This window comes from Sciurus carolinensis, chromosome 6 (assembly GCF_902686445.1).
Source record: "Sciurus carolinensis chromosome 6, mSciCar1.2, whole genome shotgun sequence".
NCBI lineage: Eukaryota > Metazoa > Chordata > Mammalia > Rodentia > Sciuridae > Sciurus > Sciurus carolinensis.
Genome location: NC_062218.1, coordinates 20148525 through 20160934, shown reverse-complemented (window position 1 = coordinate 20160934; position 12410 = coordinate 20148525).

Genomic DNA, 12410 nt, shown 5'->3' with positions numbered 1-12410 from the left:
CCAGGGACAATCCAAAGCAACTCTCTCAGGCCCTCCAAAGAGCTCCTAGGAACCCAGACATGGCATGAACCACCAGGGCTTCCTAAGTTCATGCCAGAGATGGGCAGAGTGAGGTTTGTGAGGAGAACTTGAATTCTGTGCAGTTTTGGAAGCTACACACTGAGATAGATAGGAGAAAAACTAAATGTATAACTGCGCAACCCAGACAGAGGTGACTGGTAAGTTTACCTCATTCACACAAAGAGAATTCAGAGGTCATGCATTTGAGGGTTGGACTTTCACTATGCTTCCCAACACCTGGCAAATCCAAACCTGGAAGCCCTGGTAAAAACTATCTCCAACACAAAATTCCTGGGAAGAGTAATTTTAGGGTCTTTATGGCTAGTTTCAGATTCCACTGGTAATGTCTTTTGAGTCTATTTAATAGCTTCCCCCCATAGTTTTACATCAAATACTTTAATTTGATTTTAAGTTGTTTGATGTTTTAATGTGTTAATAAAATATTTTATTTTTCTTCTTTGTGTTTTTACATGCTGCTTTTTATAATTTTCTTTTCTTGCTTTTTCTTCCATGTCTCTTTCCTGCCACACTACCCTTATTTTATTTTAATATTTTTCACATATTCTTTCCCTTTTCAAATTCTGTATAGTTTAATGTTAACTTCATTTACTCCAATACCAAATTTTTAAATCTATTGCACAGTATTACTCCTGTTTTCCATCTTTGGACTCCTGAAATAATAGAGAACATTTTCAATTAATTTTCATTTTCTTTTAGTATATCGTTTGCTTTCAAGAGGTTGCAGTTACCGGTAATGATTATCTCTTCTCCAAATGGCATAAGACACAGATCATAACACTGTAAACAAACTGAGTGGTGCTTTGAGGTAGAGATATACCCCTATGATGGAGACACATAGAAAAGAGAAGGCAATTCACTTAAAAGACTCTCACTTAACAGTTGAAGAGATATGCATTTCAGCATATTTGCAAATCCCAACGTAGAAACATTGAAAACAAGCAGAAACAAGGTAACAAGACACAAAAGTTCAAAATGCTTCTATAACTGAACACATAGATATTGAAGTGGAAGATACATTGAACAAAAATATTCAAAATATTTATCGCTAAAATGGTCAATAAATTAAAAGAAGAACTAAGAAATAAAATGAGGAATAAAACAGAGTATGTGAAAGAATATTACATAATCATGTGTAGACTGAAAAAAGATGAAAGCAGGATTTTTGGAAATGAAAACCATGAACAAAAGGCTCAGTGGACAGTCTCACCAGTAGCCTAAAGGAAGCAGAAAAAAGATCCATGTGGAAGGAAGATGGATATGAAGGCATAGGAGGCATTTTAGGAATAAATTTTTCTTGAAATATTATTGAGATGCCCATAATTCAGAACACAGACAAGGTTTTTTTTTTTTTTTTTTTTTTTTTTTAAACTACAGGATAGGATAGAAGCAAGGTCACTTATAACAACAAATTCATCAAAATGACAACAAATTTCTCCACAAAAATTTCAAAGTCCAGTAGAACAATGAGATGTTGTACTTCATGCTGTGAAGGAAAACAACTACAAACTGTATTGTTATATCCAGCAAAGCTATCTTCCAGATTTAAAGGAAAATAAAAACCTTTAAGACAGGCAAAACTTAAGTGAAGTCTGATGAATAAGCAAGCATTGAAGAAGAAAATTAAAGGACTCCTATACATAGAAAAAGATGAAAATAACCCAGAAAACATGGGAAAGAATAAATCTTATTAAAATAATTGATAACAGAATTATAAATGATTTGTACATTAGAAATAAAATGAAATGATGGAAAATAACATGTGCATCTCTATAATAACACTGATTCTAATTCTCTAGGAAAAGGCAGAAACTGGCAGATTGGATTTAAAAAGTAAGACCTAATTTTTTGTTGTCCCCAAGAAACACAACTCACAGATAAAAACATTCACAGACTTATAGTGAAAGAATGAAACATGGTATTCCAAACAGATAGAATCCAAAAGTAGGCAGGAGTAGCTACTCTCATATTAGACAAAGCAGGCTTAAAACTAAAATTGGTCAGAAGAGATAAAAACCACTTTATGTTGGTAAAGGAAAAAAAAAAATGATGTTAAAAATCTGTGTCCTGAACTTGGTGTGACCAATTTCCTAAAATAAGAATTACTAGATGTAAAGAGATTGATTGACCCTAATATAATAATAGCAAGGGACATCAATATATCACTTTCATTAACAGGTCATTCAGATGGAAAATCAAGAAAGACACTTTAGACACTGAGGTCGGATGCCATTGCTGAGCCTGCCTGCCTACCCCTCTACAGCTGAGGGACACTGCACTTGCCTCTGTGCTGACTCAGCAAACTCTCTGGGGCTCCCCAGCTTCTTTGGAGGCTGATGCAGGCATTTTGAACTATTCCTGAGAGCGTGGCCATCATCATCAGGAGGGCAGCTCCCTTCCTAAGACACCTACAGGAGACTGGAGGCCCTTTGACAAGACTCAGGAGTCAAGAAGAGGAGGTATTGAGAGACTCGGGACTAACTCAGAGTCGCCGGGTAAGTCAATCCCACTGGGTGAGGATCCCTGGGCGGGTCAGTAGTCCCAGAATGCAGGAAACTTTGTGGAGTAGAGTTGGCCAGTGAGACTCCCCCGATGGAATCGTGAACCCGGACAACCGGGAGCATTGTAGAGGAGGACCGCCCAGCGGGGGGCTTTGGTGCAGAGCAAGGGTCCCAGACACAGGCAGCAGGATCAGTCCCCAGGGAACATCACAGAGGAAGGCACCTCAGAGAGAGAGAGTCTCTCTCAGGGCCAGGCTACCCAGCCCAGGCAGTAGTTCCAGACCCCAGGGAATGTCACAGAGGGATCTGCCCAGCGAGAGACTCATTCTCAGGGCAAGGACCCCTGGCCCAGGATAGGTCCAGACCCCGGGAACATCGCAGAGGAGGACTGTCCAACCCAGGGATAGTTCTCAACTGAAGGGAACTTCTCGGAGGAAAGCTGCCAAGTGAGACTTCCCCACCAGGTGAGTCTTCCCCGCCGGGTGAGGCTTTTCCACCAGGGTGGTAGAACCAGAAACACGGGCCCAGACCAGTCAAGCCCCAGCCCTCAGTCTAGTCTCCCTTTGACTGACCAAACAGAGAAGATGGTAAGAAATCATGAACAGAATCTACAAGAATTATGGGATATCATGAAAAGGCCAAATTTAAGAATTATTGGGATTGAGGAAGGCACAGAGAAACAAACCAAAGAAATGAACAATCTATTCAATGAAATAATATTAGAAAATTTCCCAAATCTGAAGAATGAAATGGGAAGTCAAGTACAAGAGGCTTATAGGACTCTAAATATACAAAATTACAACAGACCCACACCAATGCACATTATAATGAAAATACCTAACATACAGAATAAAGACAGAATTTTAAAGGCTACAAGAGAAATGAATCAAATTACATTCAGGGGGAAACCAATAAGGATATCAGCAGATTTTTCAACCCATATCCTAAAAGCTAGAAGGGCCTGGAACAACATTTTTCAAGCTCTGAAAGAAAATGGATGCCAACCACTAATCTTATACCCAGAAAAATTTACCTTCAGATTTGATGATGAAATAAATCCTTCCATGAAAAACAATAGCTAAAAGAATTCACAAAAAGGAACCCAGCACTACAGAATATTCTCAGCAAAATATTCCATGAGGAAGAGATGAAAAACATGATGCAAATCAGCAAAGGAGGTACTAGCCTAAAGGAATAACCAAATAAAGGAGACACCAAGACATGTCAAAAAACCAAAAATGAGCCAAATGACTGGGAATATAAATCATATCTCAATAATAACCCTGAATGTTAATGGCCTGAACTCATCAATCAAAAGACAGACTGGCAGATTGGATTAAAAAGAAAGATCCAACAATATGCTGCCTGAAAGAGACACATTGCACAGAAAGATATATTCACAAACTAAAGGTGAAAGGATGACGAAAAATATACCATGCACATGAACTCAGCAAAAAAGCTAGAGTATCCATCCTCATATCAGATAATGTGGACTTCAAGCCAAAGTTAGTCAGAAAGGACAAAGAAGGACATTTAATACTGCTTAAGGGAAGCATAAATCAGCAAGACATAACAATCATAAATATCTATGCCCCAAACAGTGGCTCATCCATGTATGTCAAACAATTCTTCTCAATTCCAGGAATCATATAGACCACAACACAATAATACTAGGTGATTTTTAACACACCTCTCTCCCCACTGGACAGATCTCCCAAATAAAAATTGAACAAAGAAACCATAGATCTCAATAACACAATCAATAATTTAGAATTAATAGACATATGTAGAATATACCATCCAACAAAGAGCAAATACACGTTCTTCTCAGCAGCACATGGATCCTTCTCTAAAATAGACCATATATTATGCCACAAAGCTACTGTTAGCAAATACAAGAAGATAAAGATACTACCTTGTATTCTATCAGATCATAATGGATTGAAATTAGAAATAAACGACAGAATAAAAAACAGAAACTACTCCAACACTTGGAGATTAAATAATACGCTATTGAAAGATGAATGGATAACAGAAGACATCAGGGGAAAATAAAAAAAATTCTTAGAGATAATGAGAACAAAGATACATCATATCAAAATCTCTGGGACACTATGAAAGCAGTACTTAGAGTAAAATTTATGTCATGGAGCACATTCAATAAAAGAAGAAAACTAAAAAAATAAATGATCTAACACTACAGCTCAAAACCCTAGAGAAAGAAGAACAGAGCAACACCAAAAGTAGTAGAAGACCGTAAATAGTCAAAATCAGAGCTGAAATCAATGAAATTGAGACAAAAGAAACAATAGAAAAAATCGACAAAAAAAATAGTTGGTCTTTGAAAAAATTAAACAAAATTGATAAACCCTTAGCAACACTAACAAAGAGAAGGAGAGAGAAAACTCAAATTACTAAAATTCGCAATGAACAAGAAAATATCACAACAGACACGATTGAAATACAAAACATAATTAGAAGCTATTTTGAAAATCTATACTCCAACAAAATAGAAAATCTCAAAGACATCAACAAGCTTCTAGAGACATATGAATTACCTAAACTGAACGAGGAGGACATACACAATTTAAATAGATGAATTTCAAGTAATGAAATACAAGAAGTCATCAAAAGCCTAAAAACAATAAAAAGTCCGGGACCAGATGAGTTCTCAGCCGAGTTCTACAAAACCTTTAAAGAAGAGTTCATTCCAATATTCCTCAAAGTATTCCATGAAATAGAAAAGGAGGGAACCCTACCAAACTCATTCTATGAAGTCAATATCACCCTGATACCTAAACCAGACAGAGACACATCGAGGAAAGAAAATTTCAGACCAATATCCTTAATGAACATAGATGCAAAAATTCTTAACAAAATTTTAGCAAATCGCATACAAAAATATATTAAAAAGATAGTGCCCCACGATCAAGTGGGTTTTATCCCAGGAATGCAAGGTTGGTTCAACATCCAGAAATCAATAAATGTAATTCACCATATCGATAGGCTTAAATTCAAGAATCACATGATTATTTCGATAGATGCAGAAAAAGCATTTGATAAAATACAGTATCCCTTCATGCTCAAAACACTAGAAAAAACAGGGATAGTGGGAACATTCCTTAATATTGTGAAGGCCATCTATGCTAAACCCATGGCCAATATAATTCTAAATGGTGAAAAACTGATAGCATTCCCCTAAAAACTGGAACAAGGCAGGGATGGCCTCTTTCACGACTTCTATTCAACATTGTTCTTGAAACTCTAGCCAGAGCAATTAGACAGACCAAGGAAATGAAAGGGATATGAATAGGAAAAGAAGAACTCAAACTATCCCTATTTGCTGATGACATGATTATATATTTAGAGGAATTGAGAAATTCCACCAGAAAACTTTCAGAACTCATAAGTGAATTCAGTAAAGTAACAGGACATAAAATCAATGTTCATAAATCTTATTCACTTTTATTCATAAGTAATGAGTACTTAGAAAGAGAAGTTAGGAAAAGTACCCCATTCACAATAGCCTCAAAAAAAAAAAATACTTGGGAATTGATCTAACAAAAGAGGTGAAAGACCTCTACAATAAGAACTACAGAACACTAAGAAAGAAATTAAGGAAAATCTTAGAAGATGGAAAGATCTTCCATGTTCTTGGATAGGCAGAATTAATATTGTCAAAATGGCCATACTACCAAAAGTGCTATACAGATTCAATGCAATTCCAATTAAAATCCCAATGACATTCATCACAGAAATAGAGCTAGCAATCATGAAATTCATCTGGATGAATAAAAAATCCAGAATAGCTAAAGCAATCCTTAGCAGGAAGAGTGAAGCAGCAGGTATCGCAATATCAGCACTTCAGCTATACTACAAAGCAATAGTAACAAAAACTGCATGGTATTGGCACCAAAATAGACAAGTAGATCAATGGTGCAGAATAAAGGACACGGACACAAACCCAAATAAATACAGTTTTCCCATACTAGACAAAGGTGCCAAAAACATGAAATGGAGAAAACACAGCCTGTTCAACAAATGGTGGTGGGAAAACTGGAAATCCATATGCAACAGAATGAAACTAAAACCCTATCTCTCACCCTGCACAAAACTCAACTCAAAATTGATCAAGGACCTTGGATTCAGACCAGAGACCCTGCATCTTATAGAAGAAAAAGTAGGTACAAATCTTCAACTTGTTGGCTTAGGATCAGACTTCCTTAACAGAACTCCCATAGCACAAGAAATAAAAGCAAGAATCAGTAACTGGGATAGATTCAAACTAAAAAGCTTTCTCTCAGCAAAGGAAACTATGAGCAATGTGAAGAGAGAGCCTACACAGTGGGAGAAAACTTTTGCCACTCATACTTCAGATAGAGTCCTCATCTCCAGAATATATAAAGAACTAAAAAAACTCTGCACCAAGTATACAAATAACCCAATCAACAAATGGGCTAAGGAAATGAACAGACATTTCACAGAAGATCTGCAAGCAACGAACAGATATATGAAAAAATGTTCAACATCTCTAGTAATAAGAGAAATGCAAATCAAAAGTACCCCAAGATTCCATCTCACCCCAATTAGAATGGCAATTATCAAGAATACAAGCAACAATAGGTGTTGGCAAGGATGTGGGGGAAAAGGTACGCTCATATATTGCTGGTGGGGCTGCAAATTAGTGCAGTCACTCTGGAAAGCATTGTGGAGTTTCCTCAGAAAGCTTGGAATAGACCCACCATTTGACCCAGCTATCCCACTCCTTGGCCTATACCCAAAGTACATAAAATCAGCATAGTATAGTGATGCAGCCATATCAATGTTTATAGCTGCTCAATTCACAATAGCCAGATTGTGGAAACAACCTAGATGCCCTTCGATTGATGTATGGATAATGACACTGTGATATGTATATATATGTATATATATACAATGGCATATTACTCAGCCATAAAGAATAATAAAATTATGGCATTTGCAGGCAAATGGATGAAGTTGGAGAATATCATGCTAAGTGAGATAAGCCAGTCTCAAAACACCCAAGGAAGAATGATCTCACTGATAAGCGGATGATGATACATAATGCAGAGTGGGAGGGAGGTAGGAACGAAGGAAGGAGGGACTGTACAGAGGGAAAAGAAGGGTGGGAGGGGTGGGGCAGAATGAAAAATAATAGTAGAATGAATCAAACACCATTACCCTATGCAAATGTATGATTACACAAAGGGTATGCCTCATGTGCAAACAGAGAAACAAGTTGTACCCCATTTGTTTACATAAAAAAAAGACACATTAGATTTAAACTTTTTGTAGATCATTTGGACTTAACAGTCATCTACAAAATATTTTCTTTTCATCTGTTCATGGGAGTTTTTCCCAAATTGGTCATAGATAGGGCCAAAAAAGCAAGTCATAGCAAGTCTCTTGACACTTTTCAGATCATAATAGAAAGAAATTAGAAATTGTCAAGTAATTATACAGAAGTTTTATAAGTACATGGAGAATGGGATGAACACTTTTGAATGATGAGTGGATCACTTAAAAATAAAAGTGGAAGTTAAAAACGACTTAGAACAAAACAAAGATTGGAAACACAACATGTCAGAAATTCTAGGATAGAGCAATAGTAGTTCTAAGAGGAAAGTTTATAAAGAAGAGCACCTATGAAACAAAAACAGAGAAATTTATTTTAAATAAAACTATCTAATGCAGTTAAAGTCTTAAAAAAAAGATCAATCCCAAAACTAGTAAAAGAAAAGAAATAATACAGATTAGAGCCGAAATTAAAAAAATTAAAAGTAAAGTAACAATGTAAACAAATAGTTCCGTGTTTGAAAAAATAATCAGGATCAAAAAGAATGAGAAGACCCAAATTAAGAACAATACAATCATGTAAGGCTAAGCAACATCTGACTACCAGGTACGTTATAGGAATCTTTTCCCACATTCAAATTTTTATAGAAATCTGGGTCTAAACTGGTAAATTTGAACTTCAAATTTACCTCCTCTGAGGAACTGTAACATGACAGAGGAAAAAAATCCACCGATGTAAAGATAGTGAACCATTATCCATTTTTATCCCAATCTAGGCTGTGTCTAGCTCATGGATTCATGTGAAACCATGAGCCAAAGAACAATTTTCCTCCACAAAGTTTTTCTTAACAACCGTTTTCATCACAGCAATGAAAAGCCAATTAACATACCTTCTTAGTTCTTTTTATGTTTATTTTCTTAAGAATTGACATATATTGATTCTTTTGTATGGAAAAAATACAAGAATATAAAAGGCTTTGTGGAATGGCAAAAAAAATGAATTATAGTCAACTGGAGATATAACTTATAAAATCATTAGTATTTATTACTTTAACCTGCTGTTAACCAGTGGTTGTGCTAAGCAGTCCATGATGAACAGGAGAAGGAGGGCTAACTTATCCACAGGGAAGTAAACAAAAAAGCCCTTGTGTTGAATAGTAGGGATATTCAGTAGTAAAAGGAAGGATATGGGTTTGGGGTGAAAGGGTGAGAGTAATGGGGTTTATTGAGTTTATTTGGTAAGAGGGAATTTATTGAGTTTATTTGGTAAGAGGGATCAGGAGAAACTCTGGAAATGGATATAATTTCCTCGGATAAATTTTACTTATGTTTCTTATTAGAGAGTCATCCTTTATTGCTCAAGAAATACCCTCAAAAGAAATAAATCTGATCCTTAGAGAATGAGAGTACCTTGCCCTTTTCTCGGCCTCAGTTACTTTAAAGATAATCCTGTTATGAGTGCCCTTGATTTCAGAAATTGTTTCAGGATTTGTTTTTATATTAATCTTCTTAGACCTCATTCTTAAAGAGCAAGGACTTATTATTCTTGCTACTACTTCTCTATATGTGGTTTCTTCTTCATGGCAAGAGCTCAAAATTCACAGTATTAATTTGTTTTCTGGAAATTGTTATTAAAATGGAAAGTCACAGGAATAATAAATATATGAAGCAAATAAATAATATCTTTAAAAATAAAGATGCATTCATTATGTATTACATGTATGAAAATCTCAGTAATAAAACTGAGTTTTAAAGTATTTTAATGTATATTTTTATATATTTCATAGATTATATTTAGCTTATGTCAGACTATTTTACTGTATAATAAATAAGCATTTACTTTCACATTCTTAAGTTGAATTCCTTTATTTAGTTACATTAGTGAAAACATCTACACGATTTATGATCAAAAATTTTAAGAAGTATTCCTTTTCATATATAAATTAAATCAATGGTTACTTTTCACTCAAATAATAACATGTAATTACATAGCTAAAATGAAATCAAGATACCATTTAGGAGAGTCATTCATTAGAGATCACCTAAAGATTGCAATGGAGTTAATTTAAAAGTTTCATTTCATTTCACAGAGTAGTAAAATGAACTTTAATGGAATTAAGTCCTTTGAATAAAATGAAGTTAATGATGGGTGAAGACAATGGTAAACCCCAAATGTTCCAACTGCTACATCAGCACTTACTCCTCTATGTAAGGAACAGCAAGAAAAAGAAAAGATGGGAAAAAAACAATATATAAGAAAGTCTTTTATTGAGACACCAATTACCAAGAAGAATTGACATTTCCTCATTATTTTTGAATACAGACATTTATAGCTATTTATTATACAAAACTAATACTGATAATAAGTATAACAAATAAAAATTTATTTCAAATGTGCATTCTAATGTTCAAGTGATAGAGTTTCAGCTATACAGCAGTTTCACTATCCACTGGTTACCCACAGAGGTGACTCCAGGTAGACAAAACAGAATCCCACACAACAAATTACATGAAGTGGGATTATTCATTACAGAGAGGCAGTAAAGGACTTGGTACAGGAATCACTGTGAGCTGTTCTCCCAAGGTTCAAGAAAGGTGCTCAGGTGGATGGAAGATTGACTGAATATGCTCCATTTGCTCCACAATTGAGGTACAACAAAAGATATCACAGGATTATATATCCCAGGGTCAATGTGTCTCACTGAGTAAAGGTTTAAAGAATATCTTGTTTCTAGGGAAGAGAGGAATGTAATCTCAAGAAGTTCCTCCCTGTCTCAAGATGTTATATTCCCTAGCAGGATCAGGAACAATGCCCAGTTTATTTCAGGTAGCTTCTTCCTATCTCAGGATATTATTATGGGTTCAGTATATTCCATGGTTATTCTTGAAGAAATAAAGGCAAATTGAAAGAAGAAATGGGTTGGCTCACAATTACACAGAACACTGTCCTTCATTAAATTGCTAAAAATGAGAAAGTGTACTGAACGAGGAAGTAAATGCACACACACTCACACACACACACACACACACACACATATAAAGAATATTAACTGATAGAATATCTCATAACAATTTTGATTCTCAAACATATTAGATACAATTTCAATACCTTCTTATCAACAAGAGAAATCCAAAATGTTGGTCATTACAGTATTAATAATAGTTAAAACTGCTACAGGTCATTTTCTAGTGCAAAAGTCATCATCAGCTGCCCCTTCCAATGCCTACTCAATCCTTCTTTCCCTTATCTTTGATCAGTAACATGAGTATATGGAGTGTGCAAACCTTATTACTGCAGGTGCTTAGTATTTGATGGTCTTCTCTTTATTAAGTTGCTATAACTTTTACTAATTGAGACTATTGTGTGGTAGGATTTTTAAGAGACCTCATTCAATTTCTTTTGTTATAGGTAGTCCTTTCAATTCCTAACATATAACATAACCAAATGTCCTCTAGGTGATTTTGTCGAGCTTACTAGATAACACAATGAGCCTTTTTATTGTTGTTCAGTTGCACAAAGATCCCAAAAGAGTAAGGGCAAAATCTCCACTTCCAATTCATGAGAATTAACTGGACTATCAGATTAAGTAGTTCTCTCTTCAGCACTAGGGCTCACCAACTGACTACCCATAAGACTTAGAGACTATAAGTAAAAATTCTTAAGCTCTTTTCTTTGGTGCTAGAAGAGCAATCACTTCTCACTCATGGTTCCTTAAAATATGAATTCTTGCTATGGAGAGATGGAGTAATATACTGAACACTCAGAGCATATTTTTCATATTAGGACTCAAGCCCTCAGAGCAGTATGCCTTGGATGGTAGTATAATTTAACTTCTAGCAGACCTCTGGTACAATAGTTTACTTCAACAAACATTCAGTGTTCTCATCTCTCTGCCTAGAGAAAACGTACTGACCCAGGAAGCAAACACACACACACACACACACATACACACACACACACACACATCAGTTTGACTTAAGCCCTAACCCAGTGATTTGCTTAAATGGATAGAAAATCAGCAAAGTAAAAGTATTAATTATGTTTCAAACCAAGGTTTTAAAAGATATTACATGCTTCCTTTTAGTCTCTTACATTCTTTCCATGGGGCGGGGCGGAACATGCATACAATAACTAAGCTTCCTTCAGTCTGTAGTCTTTTATAACATGCATAGGGAATAGTCTTACAGTGGAGGCATGCTAAGTCCAATGATTCCCAACAAAGATTTGTGTTATGGGGCGCAACTTAAGAACAGACCGATCACCACTGAGAAGTTCAAATTTGAGAGTCTTTATTAAGCTGGCCAGCTGACTGTCTCACACAATGCCCCAAAAAATGGCTATTGGGAGAACAGCCCCGACCACAGGGTTGCAGGGGTTCTTATACCAAAATTGCATTAATCATAAGTGTCTGTTGCTATGACTCGAAATTACACATTAACATCATGAGATCATCGACAGAGGGGGAAGTGGGTCAAAATGACCCTTATCTAGGTACAAAATAAAGAATGGTTGTT